Consider the following 16,432-nt stretch of genomic DNA (forward strand, 5'->3'; position numbering starts at 1 on the left):
AAGATGTCAGTCTCTCTGTCCATTCTTATTTTTTGACACATCATTTGAGTGTCTAACTTTTAGTTTGTGTATACATATCAAAATCACATTGTTTTTGTGCGAGAATGAAATTATACCTTTTGGTTGTATGTTTACTAAGGATAATCAATTTTTTTTTTACTGAACTGTACTTTTAGATCTCTTTGATATTTTCTTCTCCTTCATTTTCTGTAATTGTTCTTTGTATTCATGCAGCGTATCAAGATTGAAGGGATTAAGAATGACCCATGGTTCTGACAGAACTATGTGGCTGTTAAACAAGGAGAAAATGAAGATGTGAATTTGGATGATGTTCATGCAGTCTAACAAATTGTCATAATTGATCTTCTCACTGCATTTTTACCAGTAATCACGGAATGACATGACGTGTAGTACCAAGTTCTTGAGCACATGTTCTGAAAGAAGTGATTTACCTTACTGTGTATTGTTATAACGCCCTCAAAATAACAACATTAAACCCATCAGATAAGACATGCATTTACATATAAACTAACCACATTCTTTTATTCATTAGAGTTTCATTACATAAGTATTACATGTTAACATCAAAACAAAATGCCCTACGGGCTTACAGCTTTCCAAGTTAACACTTGGTTACAACAAAAGAGTACTAACTTGTTTGCACATTAAGCCCTAGGCTTGAAGTTACATGTAATACACCAAAAGTTAAGCGACAAAAGTATGTCCGCCACTAGCCTCCCAGCTATGTCCTTGGAGGTGGCATGCTACCTGCACCTGAAAATGATATTCCCATATAGGGTGAGCCACAGCCCAGTAGAAATATACTAAACCAACCATGAACAATGACTAAAACATTAGCAATTGATAGGTGGCTAACACAGATACATTCACATAAATTACACATTTATGTCATACAACTTACGAGTCCAAGTTACCTTTCATTTTTCCTTTTTCAACAGATAAGCATGCTAGCTCTATCATCATTTCAACAGATATGTATAAAAACAATATCCACATTCACAGATAAGCACATGAGCTATATCCACACGTCACAAAGATAAGCATATAAGCTCTATCTTCACTTCTCTAGACAAGCATATGAGCTGTATCTACGGAGTTCATCCCCTATCTTCTCCCAACACTATCCAGTTTAGAGGTACATCCTCTATCTTCCCCTAAACCGCGGAGTACATCCCCTATCTCCTCCTCTACACATAACGTATGCAAACACATTGGTTCTATATACAATCACCCAATACATACAATTAATGTATTCTATCAGCCGTCAAGTTCCATGACACTTTTCATTGATTAGTTTCAGTTTGCCTAATCATCATGCATTATCTACAACAATCACGACCATCCTCCACCGATAGCCCAAAGCAGTTATTTCTAAACAGAAAATAAATGCACAAATGGATATTCAATCAACATTTCATTTCTTCATTCTTCTCAATTAATTATCCCAATTAATTAAACAATGTAATTAGGTCAATTCCCATAATTAACATTTCAACCCTGAGGTCCCATTTTCATCAATGATTCAACAATCATTCCATTTTTCTATGCCAAACATGCATCTAGGTTTATTATGAATAAAACCCCAACTTTTGTAAAATTACACAAAAGCCCCAAACTTTCACAAAATTACCAAACCAAGCCCAACATCTCAAAATACCAAAATTTAAAGACAAAACCCATAGAGAGGAGTAGGATATCCCTACCTTGAAGTTTTAGCCAAAAAGGAGATGAAGACTCGAATATCAACGTGCTCAAAATCCAAACTTTTTCAGATTAAATCGAAGCTCTCAACACCCTCTATCTTTTTAACAAAGGCCCTAGGCTAGATTCACACCCTAGGGAGATCAAATCTTAGAGAGAATATAAGTTTAGAGAGAGAGAGGCTCGGATCAAGGGTTAGATCAAAGAAAGGAAGTGAAAAAGTGATGTTTAAGACGCTGCTGTACGCTGATATAAAACACTCTCGCTCGAGCGAAGGCTTGGTCGCTCGAGCGACCAGACACAGAAAACTCTCGCTCGAGCCAAGAATTTCTCGATCAAGCGAATAAAAACCCAGACCGCTCGAGCGAAGGAAGCTCGCTCGAGCCAAGAAAGACAGCTCTCAGGTCCAGAACCAGGTGCAACCGCTCGCTCGAGCGAGCCACTCTGGCTCGACCCACCAAACACGAACCCCACTCTCGCTCGAGCGACCAACTCCTCGCTCGAGCGAAGGTCCAAAATTCTGGGCAGCAACACTAGGCTCCCGAACACAACCAACCTGTAACAAACCTGCCTAACACATCCTATAACTCAAATATGAAGAAAAGGGAATGTAAACACGATAATAACCAACTACCAACATCCGCGGACACATGTCCGGATCACTGTACAACAAGGGTAAACCCGGGATCGCTATAACCTCCCCCCCTTAAAGAATTTCGCCCCCGAAATTAAGCACAAGTTTTCAAAAACAAGTTTTCCTTCATTTTAGGCAATGTTACAATTTAACATTCAACAATTCGACCCATTACCGGTCAGCCCATCCCTTTAACAAGAGACATACCACAATATGTAAACAACATATGTATTTTAACATGCATCAACATTATGCATTATCTTTCCAATTTCAACAATATAATCAACATATATAATGTCACATTCAACTTCCATATGAGGCAAGTTCCAAACATACTTCCAATAAACCAAACATTTTCAATGTTTCACAACTTAAGACATATATAAAAGCTCTTGAGTTCAACAAAATGCAAAATGTAAATACAAGATCACATATCAACAAGCAAGTCCGGATATTTCTCACGGACTTCCAACTCACGTTCCCAAGTGGCTTCCTCCACTCCGTGATGTTTCCACAAGACTTTCACCAAAGGAATGGTCTTGCCACGCAGGACCTGATCCCGCCTATCCAAGACCCGAACCGGTCTCTCCTCATACGAGGCATCCTCATCTACCTCTAAATCGGTCCAATCCAGCACATGTGATGGATCTGGCTCATACTTCCGAAGCATACTCACATGAAACACGTCATGCACTCCGGACAACTGCGGCGGTAAGGCTAACCGATAAGCAACCTCACCTATCCTCTCAAGGATCTCAAAAGGACCAATAAACCGAGGGGATAACTTCCCGCTCTTCCCAAACCTCATCTAACCTCGCCTAGGTGATATCTTCAGAAAGACATGATCACCTACCTCAAACGCCAAAGGCCTCCTCCTACGGTCAGCATAAGATTTCTGCCGACTCTGGGCTGTAACAAGCCTCCTACGGATAAGCTCAACTTTCTCCGTTGTCTCCCTAACCAATTCCGGACCCAACAAAGGTGCATCACCCACCTCGGCCCAACAAACTGGAGACCTACACGGTCGGCCATACAAGGCCTCAAACGGTGCCATACCGATGCTAGACTGAAAACTGTTGTTGTAGGCAAACTCTACCAAAGGTAAGTGCCTCTCCCATGTCCCATTGAAATCCAGGACACAACCTCGAAGCATATCCTCGAGGATCTGAATAGTACGCTCGGACTGCCCGTCAGTCTGAGGATGATAGGCCGTACTAAAGGTCAACTTAGTGCCCAAGGCACTCTGCAAACTCTGCCACAACCTAGCAGTAAAACGAGGATCTCTATCTGAGATGATCGTCACTGGGACCCCATGCAATCTCACTACATCCCGAATATACAAATCGGCAAGATGATCTACCGAATCTCTCACGCGCATAGGAATAACGTGCGCCGACTTAGTCAACCGGTCTACAACCACCCAAATAGCATCACTACCCCGCTGAGTCCTCGGAAGACCTACAACGAAGTCCATAGTGACATGCTCCCACTTCCACTCGGCAATAGGCAAGGGTTGCAACAAACCCGCTGGCCTCTGATGCTCGGCCTTCACTTGCTGGCAAGTAAGGCACTTTGATACGAAAACAGCCACATCTTTCTTCATACCCCACCACCAAAACTGGCGACCCAAATCCCGATACATCTTAGTACCTCCCGGATGCACCGCAAGGCGCGAATGGTGAAACTCTCGGAGTACTTCCTCTCGGCAAGACTCCGGTACAAACAAACGGTCTCGGTATCTCACACTCAAGTCGGGATACACCGTCAAACCCTTCTCAACCTTCCCACTGGAGATCTTCTCTCGGAGGGATTCTACCTCAAGGTCACCTTTCTGTGCCTCTAACACTCTAATCACAAGTGTAGGCTGCGCAACAACAGAAAACAAGGCCGCAGCCCCAACAGATTCGCCCAGTAGCAAATCAAACTCGCCAAGTGCTCCCAACATCTCCCATTCCCGAATGGCTATACTAGCAACATCACTAATGGTCTTCCTACTAAGGGCATCGGCCACAACATTGGCCTTTCCCGGATGATAGTGCAACTCAAAATCATAATCCTCGATGAACTCCATCCACCTCCTCTGCCTCAAATTCAAGTCTCTCTGTGTAAACAGATACTTCAAACTCTTATGATCCGAGAATACCTCGAACCTCTCACCATAAAGGTAGTGCCTCCAGATTTTCAAGGCAAAGATCACTGCTGCTAACTCTAGGTCGTGTGTGGGGTAATTCTTCTCGTGTATTTTCAACTGACGTGAGCCATAAGCTACCCCTTTCCCCTCTTGCATCAACACACAACCCAAACCCTCTCGTGAGGCATCACAATAAACCGCATAACCCAACCCTCTCTCCGGAATAATCAACACCGGAGCGGTGGTCAATCTAACTTTCAGCTCTTGGAACGACTTTTCACAAGTCTCACTCCACACAAACTTGACTCCTTTCCGAGTCAGTCTAGTCAACGGTGACGCTAACCTGGAGAAATCTTTCACAAACCGACGGTAATACCCAGCTAATCCCAGAAAACTGCGGATCTCAAACACACTCTTAGGCTGTGCCCAATCTTGCACTGCCTCAACCTTGGATGTATCAACAGACACCCCTTCCCCGGATATCACGTGGCCTAAGAATTTGACTTCCCTCAGCCAGAACTCACACTTCCCAAACTTGGCATACAGCCTATGGGCTCTAAGCAACTCAAGCACCACTCTCAACTGTTCCTCGTGCTCCTCCTCTGAAGGTGAATAGATAAGGATGTCGTCCACAAAGACGACCACAAATCGGTCTAAGAACTCCTGGAAAATCCGGTTCATCAAGTCCATAAAGACTGCCGGTGCATTGGTAAGCCCAAATGGCATCACCAAAAACTCATAATGACCATACCGTGTACGGAAAGCCGTCTTCGGAATATCCTCTTCCCTAACCCTCAACTGGTGGTAACCCGATCTCAAGTCTATCTTTGAGAAACAACGGGAACCCTTCAACTGGTCAAACAAATCATCTATACGGGGCATCGGATACTTATTCTTAACCGTAGCCCTATTCAACTTCCGGTAGTCAATACACAACCTCAGGGCATCATCTTTCTTTTTAACAAAGAGGGCCGGCGCTCCCCACGGTGAAACACTAGGGCGAACAAAGCCCTTATCGAGCAATTCCTGGAGCTGAACTTTCAACTCAACCAACTCTGCTAGAGCAAAACGATAAGGTGCCATAGAAATCGGCGCCGTACCAGGCACTAAATCAATAGAGAACTCTATCTCTCGGTGAGGTGGTAAACTAATAAGATCTTCGGGAAAGACATCCGAATACTCACAAACCACCCTTGGCAACACAAGCTGGGTCTCACCACTCTCACCACGCTCAAAGCTGGCAAGTAGACTACTAAGCTCACTTCGCCCTCGCGAATCATACCCCGGTGGCAAAACACTACCAACCCGGTCTCCCAAGAAATGGAACCACTCCCCGCTCAAGGTACATAACGTGACCCTCTGGCGGTAGCAATCAATAACAGCCCGGTATGACGATAACCAGTCCATACCCAAAATAACATAAAAACCCTTCATGGGCATGACAACAAACGGAAAAGGAAGCCTATAGTCGGCGACCTCTATATCACATCCTCTAACACCCTGTTTCAGGATCAACTCACCACTCAAAGGCGATACCACACAAATAGGAGATGCTAACTGTGCTAACTCCAATTCCAAAATAGATGCAAATGCAGCAGATACAAAAGAATGAGATGCACCCGTGTCTATCAACACACTAGCAACCGAGTTGCAAAACAGAAAAGTACCTCTCACTACTGATGGAGCCGGTACTAAATCCTGCGCGGTAACAGCATACACGCGCCCCGTAGGCCCCTGGTCTACCTGCTCACCTCTCGGAGCAAAAGACTGCTGCACAGACTGGGATGACGAAGCTCCTGGATTGGCCCTCGAGGCCTGCACAGACTGAGCTGGCTGAAAACCCTGCGTCTGCCTAGAACCAGACGCTCCCGAAGTGGCACTCAACTGCGGGCAAAACCTCTTCAGGTGCCCAGGCTGTCCACACTGATAACAAGTCAAGGGCTGCCCCCTGCCCAAACTCTGACTCTGCGGTCTAGCTGAAGAAGAAGCAGCTTTCTGACCCCCACCTTTCTGCGGGCAAACTGAAACCTTGTGACCCAACTGGCCACACTTGTAACAAGTGAATTCCCCCTGACTGCCTCTCCCCGAGCCTACACTCGGCACTGGAAAGGTCGATCTAGAGACTGCACCCTGAGACTGCTGAAGGTTATAACCCTTCTATCTCCTGCCTTCACTCTGACTATCCTGGCTCCTCTTGGAGCCCCTCTGTTCTTCCTCCTCCTCCTCCTGCATCATAATCTCCATATGAGCAGCAGCATCAACTAGGTGTCTATACTCTCAGATGTAAGACCCACCAACTCTCAACTTGAGGCCCCGCCTCAACTTCCGCTCAAACTCATAGCAACGGCGTTCCTCAGACGCCACCAGTTCCGGTGCAAACCTGGACAGACTGGTAAAAGTAGCCTCAAACTCGGCCACTGACAAGCCTTGCTGTTTAAGCCGGCTAAACTGATCCCTCAGCTTCTCCCTAGCTGCTGCAGACAAAAACCTCTCCTGAAAAGCATTCAGAAACGCTTCCCAAGTACCGCCCACACGAGCCTTCTCGTACTTCCACCATTGACCCGCATCTCCCTTCAGCTGGAAGGATGCCAAGGTCACTTTCAGTGCTCCGTCCTCGATGCCAAGCATCTCGAACGTCTTACTCATTTGTTCTAACCACTCATCAGCCTTCAGTGGCTCCTTCGGATCCCCGATAAACTCATCCGGATTAGACCGGAAGAACTCCCTCTTCAAGAAAGAAGGCCCTGTCTCAGCTACCTGATTCCCAGCTCTAAGAATGCCCAAAGCTCCTGCTATCTCTCTGGCCATGGCACCCATGGCCTGCTGACCCACTGGTTCGGCCACATTGGCCTGACCAACTCCCTCCTGCACTGCCGGAATCTCACCCGGTAACGGTACTTCCTGCCTCGCAGGTCTACCACGCCTAGCTCCTCTTCCTCGTCCTGACATCCTAATAAAGGCAACACAGAACGTTAGCACATTCATAAATGTGCCGAAACTAAACACTAACGTCCTAATACATGGACAACTGTAATTCACTCCACATAAGCACATAAACACATAAACACTTACGAATTTCATTTCCGGATAATGATAGTCCCAAGGCGTTACTAGAGTTCTGGTTAGAAACAGCATTGATCAAGTGCTTTTCCAACAAGACTCCCAGAAACCCAAGGATCCAATCAACATCCTAGAAATTAAATCCCATACCCACATAGTCACATAAGCATGTTATCACTTAAGCACATAGCATATGATACTACATTTTAAGTCTCTATCAAGTGAGACAAACCCATTGTGATACTAATCACTTCCCACGTACCCAAAGTATTCGAACCCGGTATGCTCTGATACCAAGTTGTAACACCCTCAAAATAACAACATTAAACCTATCAGATAAGACATGCATTTACATATAAACTAACCACATTCTTTTATTCATTAGAGTTTCATTACATAAGTATTACATGTTAACATCAAAACAAAATGCCCTACGGGCTTACAGCTTTCCAAGTTAACACTTGGTTACAACAAAAGAGTACTAACTCGTTTGCACATTAAGCCCTAGGCTTGAAGTTACATGTAATACACCAAAAGTTAAGCGACAAAAGTATGTCCGCCACTAGCCTCCCAGCTATGTCCTTGGAGGTGGCATGCTACCTGCACCTGAAAATGATATTCCCATATAGGGTGAGCCACAGCCCAGTAGAAATATACTAAACCAACCATGAACAATGACTAAAACATTAGCAATTGATAGGTGGCTAACACAGATACATTCACATAAATTACACATTTATGTCATACAACTTACGAGTCCAAGTTACCTTTCATTTTCCGTTTTTCAACAGATAAGCATGCTAGCTCTATCATCATTTCAACAGATATGTATAAAAACAATATCCACATTCACAGATAAGCACATGAGCTATATCCACACTTCACAAAGATAAGCATATAAGCTCTATCTTCACTTCTCTAGACAAGCATATGAGCTGTATCTACGGAGTTCATCCCCTATCTTCTCCCAACACTATCCAGTTTAGAGGTACATCCTCTATCTTCCCCTAAACCGCGGAGTACATCCCCTATCTCCTCCTCTACACATAACGTATACAAACACATTGGTTCTATATACAATCACCCAATACATACAATTAATGTATTCTATCAACCGTCAAGTTCCATGACACTTTTCATTGATTAGTTTCAGTTTGCCTAATCATCATGCATTGTCTACAACAATCACGACCATCCTCCACCGATAGCCCAAAGCAGTTATTTCTAAACAGAAAATAAATGCACAAATGGATATTCAATCAACATTTCATTTCTTCATTCTTCTCAATTAATTATCCCAATTAATTAAACAATGTAATTAGGTCAATTCCCATAATTAACATTTCAACCCTGAGGTCCCATTTTCATCAATGATTCAACAATCATTCCATTTTTCTATGCCAAACATGCATCTAGGTTTATTATGAATAAAACCCCAACTTTTGTAAAATTACACAAAAGCCCCAAACTTTCACAAAATTACCAAACCAAGCCCAACATCTCAAAATACCAAAATTTAAAGACAAAACCCATAGAGAGGAGTAGGATATCCCTACCTTGAAGTTTTAGCCAAAAAGGAGATGAAGACTCGAAGATCAACGTGCTCCAAATCCAAACTTTTTCAGATTAAATCGAAGCTCTCAACACCCTCTATCTTTTTAACAAAGGCCCTAGGCTAGATTCACACCCTAGGGAGATCAAATCTTAGAGAGAATATAAGTTTAGAGAGAGAGAGGCTCGGATCAAGGGTTAGATCAAAGAAAGGAAGTGAAAAAGTGATGTTTAAGACGCTGCTGTACGCTGATATAAAACACTCTCGCTCGAGCGAAGGCTTGGTCGCTCGAGCGACCAGACACAGAAAACTCTCGCTCGAGCCAAGAATTTCTCGATCGAACGAATAAAAACCCAGACCGCTCGAGCGAAGGAAGCTCGCTCGAGCCAAGAAAGACAGCTCTCAGGTCCAGAACCAGGTGCAACCGCTCGCTCGAGCGAGCCACTCTGGCTCGACCCACCAAACACGAACCCCACTCTCGCTCGAGCGACCAACTCCTCGCTCGAGCGAAGGTCCAAAATTCTGGGCAGCAACACTAGGCTCCTTAACACAACCAACCTGTAACAAACCTGCCTAACACATCCTATAACTCAAATATGAAGAAAAGGGAATGTAAACACGATAATAACCAACTACCAACATCCGCGGACACATGTCCGGATCACTGTACAACAAGGGTAAACCCGGGATCGCTATAATTGTGTTATTCTTTTAGGTCTACTGTTCCTGGAAAGAAACCAACTACTCAACACAGTGGTGCTATGAGAATTACATCCAGGTGTGTTTTGGTATCTCAGTATACATGTTCTGTTTATACTCTTTTATTTATTTATTTATCATTATCATATAAACATGCTTATGTTTGTTCAGAGCTATCTAGGAACTGCTCTTGTAATGTAGGTTTGTACCAAACTACAAGCTTATCCTTCCTTGCGCCTGCATTATCAAGACCAATGCTTGCTAATGATCTTTTCGGATTTATCTATTTGAATTTTCTGATTGATATTTGATGATTATGGTAAAAGTGAAATCATGGTTTCTATTGGCTGATTTAACTGGAATCTATGTCGCATTGTAATAGATGATGACAATTTGATGTTGCCCCTCAATGAATTCTGTCTATAAATTTTAATTACCAACTTAAGTGAAGATATTTCATACTTGTTTAATTCTTAAGAACAAAGAACTAACAGTGACAGCATATCGACTTGCATGTTCTTATCTCTTCTTAAATCTTCCTTGATTTTGGTTTTTGTAGATATGTGTTCTAGATACTTACATATGTTTGTGGGCTTTACTTCTCAGGTTCGGAGTATGAAGCGTGCAAGAGACATACGAGATCAATTGGAGGGGCTATTGGAGACGGTTGAAATTGAACTGACATCAAACTCCAATGATCTAGAAGGAATAAAGAAGGCTATAACAGCAGGTGAAGATATAACAAATCTTTGCTTCTGATGACTAGAAGTTGGACTACATAGTCATCGTGAATCGTTGTCATCTCCATCATGTTAAGTTTCATTCATTCATTTTCTTTTTCTATATTAATCTTCAGGCTATTTCCCTCATTCTGCGAGGCTACAGAAGAGTGGATTTTATAAGGCAGTTAAGCATCCCTAGACTGTTCATATTCACCCCACCTCTGGTTTAGCACGGGTAAGACATGTATTTGTCATTAATTGGTGTTATTGATAATGATGAGAGGTTCTGACCCCAAATCTATTGCATTGTATATGTGGTAAATGCAATGGCTTGTATATATTACTTATTTGGATTACTATTTTTATAAATTTTCCAACCTTGAGCAATTGGGATAGATTCTGCTAAGTGATGACAGAACTTAAAAACTTTCCAGTTTATGTTGATCTTCATAGATACTAGTTGCATAGCTTTCTTCCAAACTTAGATTAGATAAAAGTCATAAGGTTGACCTACTTAAAGGAAGGTACCCGTGATGTCACCTAGAGGCCTGATTATTTTATTTCACTCCATAAGAACATTACCTCTAGAATTTTTCACACTAATTCTTATTGTGAGGATAAAAGTACTTATTTTTCATCTGTGAAGTCATCAAACAAGAATAAGGATATATTCAAATTTCTTTTCTGCATTCAGATTGGTTTCAATAAGTTTTGTGTTTGCCTTGGAATATTTGATTCCATGCCAGCTGTTTCCCCTATGTGGATATAAATCTCAAACCTCATTTTTGTGCTTTTTTCCCTCCTTAGATGAAATGGACACGGTTCTAACACACACACACAAAAAATGTTTGTGTTTCCTTTTGCCTATTTGGTGTGACCATATGGCAAGAGGGACTTGTTCCTAGTCTTTTATCATGGTATGGCATTCATTAAATGGTTAATTGAATTAGAAAAATTTGCTGATGTATGCCAAATTGACATTTTTTTTTTGATAGACTTCTAGATTTGATGTTTAAAGTGGTTGCTTGAGTCTTCTTTCAAAATGCTGATTTGGTAGACGATTTAGGCATATTAATATCGTATCTCCCATCACGGACAATGTGGTTTATGGGACCTCTCAAGCACGAAAAGCTTCTTCAATCCTATTATAACTATTCTCTTATAGGAAAAATAATGTACTTATAATCTACAAATAGATAAAGCAAAACTTATGTATATGCACAATGCGAATTTTATTGTCCAAGATGTCATGTATGCATGTATGTACGCACTCTTTCATCCATAGAGGGAGCCATGCATGCATGTGGTATTGAATATTGGAAAGTATGACCGATGAAATGGAAGAGTCATGATTTTGCATGAAACTTATAGTTTCTTTCTTTCCCTTGGTAGGTGCTCCCAAGATGGGTTGTTTACCATGAATTGGTTCTGACAACCAATGAGTACATGCGGCAGGTAAACATCAATTTTGTTTTTGTACCCCTTTCTCAAATTTCGCAGATAGTATAAAGTTCCGTTACGCAATGGTTCTGCAGGAGTTATACTTTGTCCATTAGAGACTAATTTGAGAAGTTGAGTTACAGGTTACTGAATTAAAACCTGAATGGTTGGTGGAAATAGCTCCTCACTATTATCAGTTGAAGGATGTGGAGGATTGTACGCTCTCGCTCTCTCTCTCTCTCCCCAAAATGACATCTTCTGTTGCTTCAGTTGTGTGAAAACCATTCTTTTTCAAATTAACTCAGTTTGAATTTAACTTTACTTTGAAGTTTGTGGTTTTAAGAAAAGCTGGGATATCTTCCTTGAATATTGCAAAGGATTTAATTTTTTGAAACTGTATTGATGTTCAAAGCTCTATATGTTCTTAAATGAAGTCGTTAAATGTTTTTTTGAAAAAAAGTTTTGTCACAAAGTTTCACAGAAATTTTATTATTTGCGAGATGTGATTTGCAGCTTTTAAGTTTGAATTTTAAATGGTAGCAACTGTGCATGAGAAGAGGGAAAGAAAAAGAACATGCAGTATGGTCATAAAATTTCTTAACAAAACAAAAGGGTAGATGCACCCTATTGTAAGTTGGGTAGTAGAAAGGTCTTGACATTTTTGTGTTCTGAACCTGCTTTGATTTGCTATTGGACTAGATCACCAATTTCTCCAATATCCTCCTATGTGCTTAGATTCAGAAGGTGCAGAAAGTAAAACTTGTCGAACAACCCTTTATACAGTCATATTCGATTCATGCACAGGCTTTATTAAAAACATCATGCATGCGTAAGATAAAAGTTCTTTAATTGGATAGTACTCTCAAAGCAGTCATGGTATTAGTTTGAGTTGTTGATAGATTTACCTGTTTGCATATTCAATGGACAATCTTATCTGTATCAAGATCACGTAGTTTCTTTGTAGGATGATTTTATTCAACACGTGGGATTTGATTTATTTTTATTTTTTATTTATTTTACTTTTTTGTTGTTGTGTTGAATGATTTTAAAGAACATTTCTAATATGCCTTGGGAGTTGAGGAGTGTGCTTATGGGTGCCTATGTTTGCTAATATGCCAAAAATTAACCAACGGGCTAATTTGATTGATAGAGAAGTTCACCATAATATTTATGTATGTAGGTGATTAGGCACGTGACCAGGCTCAATGATGATCGGCTGAAATCCGGTTTTGTCGGCCACCCTTTGTGCCTCCCGAGGAGGTTTTGAATTAAGTTAAGTCATGTGGTTATGTTTTGTGAACTATGTCTCGGATTTTGTTTTCTTTTTGGTGAATCTCGAATAAGATTCTGACTATCTGTATATTGGACTAAGTTCCACTTTTGTTTTATCTGCATTTTGTGAGTGACGTAGGACTATTGTAAATATGACATCACATGTGTATATAAAGTTTTAAATTATCTGTTTCATTTTTATCTGCACAGCTCAATAAATGTTGTCGTTTGTATAATTGCTTCTGCGAGCCCCTTAGTTATTTGTTATTTTGTACAGAGGCCTATGGTAATCTAAGGATTACTAGCCGGTTACGACACTAAACCTATACGGGTGGGTTTGGGTCGTGACAGCTAAATTACAAATTCCCTTCGGAGGTTTAAAAAATTACGTCACGTCCCCCGAGGCTTATATTCGCATAACAATTTAACCCCTACCGTTAACTAAATGTTAAGAATGGTTAGCTAACATCACCAAAATATAAATTGATGGACGATATTGCTCCTGCTAAAATCCCTTTGATAAATCAACAAAATTTACAAAAGAATTACATTAGATGGAAAAAAAAAAAAAAAAGTTTTTGGAACCATGTTTGATTTGTTGTTTAGAAAAAAATTTCAAAATTTTAAAAAATAAAATAAAAACTAATTTAATAAAAATAAATATGAAAAAATATATTTAATTTGTAAAAATTATTTCTAACCACTCAAAAGATAAAATTATATAAAAATAATAATTATTTTTTTATTTTTTAACCAAATTAATTTTTAATTTTTTAAAAAAATTAAAAATTAATTTCTAAAAATCAAACCAAACATATTCCAAGCATTTTTTGACATGCCATTTCTTGTGTTTTTAACTTATTTAATTATTTGTTAATTTTATGATATTTTCACCATCTAATAAGTGTTTTTCCATTTTAATTTTGTATTTCATAACTTATTTAAAAATGATAATTTAACTAAACCTCAGGGGGGGAATCTGTAATTTAGCTAAACCTCAAGCGAGAATTTTTAATTTAGCTAAACCTCAATGTAGGTAATTTTCCCTTATTTGTCAAAAGGGCATTTTAGTCGATCTATGATATCTGTTAATGGCGTTAATTGCGATGGGATGGGATGGGATATAATTTTTGAAACCTCAGGGGGGAATCTGTAATTTCGTTAAACCTCAAAGGCGGTGTAGGTAATTTGCCCCAATTTTTATTGATTTTCTTAATTTTAAACAATTAAGAAATCTCCATTGGTTAGCTTCTATTTAATTTTTATTTTACAATCCTACATAGATGTTTTGATTTTAAAAATAATTTTGTATAAGATTTTGAAACTTTCATAATATTTAACTTTAAAATAATTACAATCCACATCGAGAAAAGAAATAAAAAGTGAGTTGTTTCACTTATATAAAGTGAATCTTATACTCTCATTTAATATTATAGTATTGTGCATGTTTCAGTTCAAGATGGTTTAAATTTTAAAATAAAATTTAAAGGTTTTGATTAATTAATTTTGTTGTAAATTGGTTGGTCTTTTAACTTAGCCGATTAGGCTGAATCGTTTTCGGTTTGACTGATTCACTGGTTTAACTACAGTTTTAGTTGTTTTATCAAAATATATTGTTTAGATTTGTCTGATCTGAAATAAACTAATATTGACTTTATTAAAAATTAAACGACTGAGATTGCTTGATTAGAAATGAACTTCTCGTCCAAACAACTGTTAACTTTTATTTCACAATCTCACATCAGGAAAATGAGGAATACAACGACCCTGGTTTTGACCCGTCCCTTGTGGTGTTCCGAACTCGGGTTTGTATGGGTTAAATGGTGGTTCATGTCTCGTTTCCCTTGTCTTCCCCTCACTGTTGGTTATTGGGTTGTAGTTGTGTGTTTGGAAAAAGGTTGGTTGCTCATTTTTCCAAACTCTTGGTTGCCGAGAATTTTGGCTCTTCGCTCGAGCGGGCATTCTTGCGCTCGAGCGGGCTTCTAAAATTTTGCTCTACGCTCGAGCGGAAACTCAGGCGCTCGAGCGGGGACTGTGTCTGCAAAAATACTGTGAGAGCATATTTCACACTCGAGCGCAGGGTTTCATGCTCGAGCGAGAGTTTGTGTCTTACGCTCGAGCGAGACTTTCCACGCTCGAGTGGACAATGCTTTATTAGCTCACAAAATTGACAGTTCCGATCACTTTTTGCAGTCCTCTCTCTCTCTAAAAGTCTCCAAGATCTAGATCCAGAGTCTCTCTCTCTAGAAATCATCTTCTCCCTTTGATTTCTCCAAATCCATTGCGATTTTGGCCATAGTTCCTTCGTCAAAGTTGTGTAACTTCTCGAGGGCTTCATTGTGTGCGGTGGAGATCAAGCTTCATCGTCGTTGATTTTGGGGGTTTCAACTCTTTTCTTCTTCAAACTTTGAGGTAGGGAATTTTCTACACTCTAATATGGTTTGCTATTGTGTATAGATGATGAGATTTGGTTGTGGTTTGGACAAATCTAGGATTTGGGTGTGAAATGAAAAGAGGGGTATTTGATGAATATGAGATAAATAAGTGTGAGGATTGAATATAAGATCATGTTGTGCCCAAATAGTTGATTTTGGTGTTTGGCCTGATATTTGGAAACAGGGAGATTTTGCCCTAATTTTGATTAAATTATTATTTTGTATAAATAATTGGGATTAGCATTGAAAATGTGAAATTGAAAGGTTGTGGTTGTAAATGGTGATATTGGATATGTATTATCTCACCTATGAAAGTTTGAATAAACTATTTATTCCGATATTGAACATTTCTTTAGAAATAATTGCATTGGGCTATCGGTGGAGGATAGATATGATTGTTGTAGAAATAACATGAGGATTAGGCGATTTAATGCTAATCCATTGTTGGTGTCATTGAATATGACCATGTGTATAAATACATTGTATATGTATATTTATTGGGAGGAGAAAGGGGATGTACTCCATATTTGCTTATGTTTATAAATACATTGCATATGTATGTTTATTTGGAGAAGATAGGGGATGTACTCCATATATGATTATACTTATAAATACATTGCATATGTATATTTGTTTGGGAGGAGAAAGGGGATGGACTCCATTTAAAGCAAGTTGGCCGAAGTGTCCTGGGTGAAAGACCCAAAATTTCATATATAAATGGGTGCCGATTCCTTCGGACGAAATATCCGTAAAATGGCAAGTTTG

Source organism: Camellia sinensis, chromosome 12 (assembly GCF_055761805.1).
Source record: "Camellia sinensis isolate YWXY chromosome 12, ASM5576180v1, whole genome shotgun sequence".
Taxonomy (NCBI): Eukaryota; Viridiplantae; Streptophyta; class Magnoliopsida; order Ericales; family Theaceae; genus Camellia; species Camellia sinensis.